At 39.4% G+C, this 1,712-nt stretch overlaps 1 pseudogene; it reads left to right on the top strand.

The window, feature by feature from the left end:
• The first annotated feature begins 431 nt into the window (after positions 1–431).
• LOC102475429 (origin recognition complex subunit 6 pseudogene) lies at positions 432–950 on the top strand (annotated as a pseudogene).
• The last annotated feature ends 762 nt before the right edge of the window (positions 951–1,712 follow it).

The raw sequence follows: 1,712 nt of genomic DNA on the forward strand, positions 1-1,712 counted from the left end.
GAATACTATTCAGCCATAAAAAACAAGACCCTGCTATTTGATAGAAAGTGGTCAAATATGGAAGATTTATTGCTGAGTGAAGCAAGCCAGGCTATGAAAGAAGGAGTATATGTCCACTTAATATATACTGACTATCTGCACTGTATGGTAGAGATTGAAATATTAGAGGCCACAAAAAACAGTGAAAATAGTTATGGATGCTGAAGACAGTGTGGAACCTGGTGGGGAGAGAAGGGAAGAGTATAGAGAAAGAAAGCAGGGGGAAAATAGGCATGGCATTTGTGGGACACAAAAATGGTTTATTGCCTGTTGATGATAATATGTATAGTATTCTCAGCTGGACTGGTCTGAGGAGTATTTCATGTTGGGTGAATTCTCTTTACAAGCCAAATGATATATAGTGAGTGAATGTTTAAAAAAATAAGAAGAAGATGTATCAGAGCTGTCTTAAATCATTTGAGAGCTTACTGGGCCTGAATTCAAGTATTGGAATAAGAGACCTAGCTGTACAGTTTAGCTGCACAGGGGCAGTGAACATGGCTTCAAAGATACTGCTAATCTATGAGTCCAGTCTTCCCCAAACAAGCAAGTAGATCTTGTTTATCCAGGCCACTCTTCACCAGTGCTGCACTACTTTCAGCATGCATGATTCTAAAGCTAAAGGTGGATAAAAACAAAATGGTAGCCAACAAAATGGTTAAAAAAAAGCTTATTTGATCGACTGTATAAATAAAGATTGGGCAGCAGATCTACAAAAACCTGGAGATTTACCTACTCTACCACAGAAGAAGATAAAAAGAGTGGTTGAACCCCCAGCAAAGGAAATAGAGAACATAGTAGAGATCCCAAGTAAACCACAGAAAGATGAAGATCTGACACAGGACTATGAAAAATGGAAAAGTAAAATTTTGGAAAATACTGCCAGTGCCCCCAAAATTACAGGAGAGTGATTTCAGCTTTCAGATTGGCATACTCCAAGAAGATTTGAGAGTTTGGGAATTTCATTTGAACTTTTATAAGTAGGATGCTAAGACAATTGTGTTAATAGCACAGAAGCCAGAAGTTCTGGGTATTGGGCTGGCCCCTGACCAGGGCAGATCAGCGACAGTGTCAGGCTGGCATAGCCTCAGCTCCTTGCCAGTCTGCATGCTCCCACAAAATGGGATTGAAGACATTTTGCTTTTTTATTTTGTTTAAAATTAAAAGTAGTCTTGTGTGCTGTCTAGGGTATAAAATTCAGAGTGAATGGAACTTACAAATTTTACTTAAAAATTTTAAGTGTTTGGTTTAAACAAATCAATATATTGTATGGCATAGGTTAATAATGTTATTTTTCTATACAAAAAAAAAGAATTGCAAGAGAATTGGAATTTTTGTTTTTCTAAAGTATACTGAATACCACATTCAGTAGAGCAAAGTGGGTAAGAACATGAGTTTCAGAATCAATCAGTACTAATGTATTTTTAGAGAGATTTTTGCTATAGGGCACATGTGCTCGCCGGAGACACAGAGAGAGAAAGCGAGAAATTCCCCCCACACACACACCAGGGGGGATGGCCATGCTGCAATCCCTTCTCCTCCATTCTCCTCTCAGGATCATGGGCATGCACGCACATGTGCCTGACGTGAGTTTAAGCCATCAGGTCCGGGACTCGAACTGTGGTCGACTACATGGGAGTCCAGTGACAGAGCCATTATCCTAACTGCTGCTC

The sequence above is a fragment of the Tupaia chinensis genome, unplaced genomic scaffold (genome assembly GCF_000334495.1).
Source record: "Tupaia chinensis unplaced genomic scaffold, TupChi_1.0 Scaffold000022_1, whole genome shotgun sequence".
NCBI lineage: Eukaryota > Metazoa > Chordata > Mammalia > Scandentia > Tupaiidae > Tupaia > Tupaia belangeri.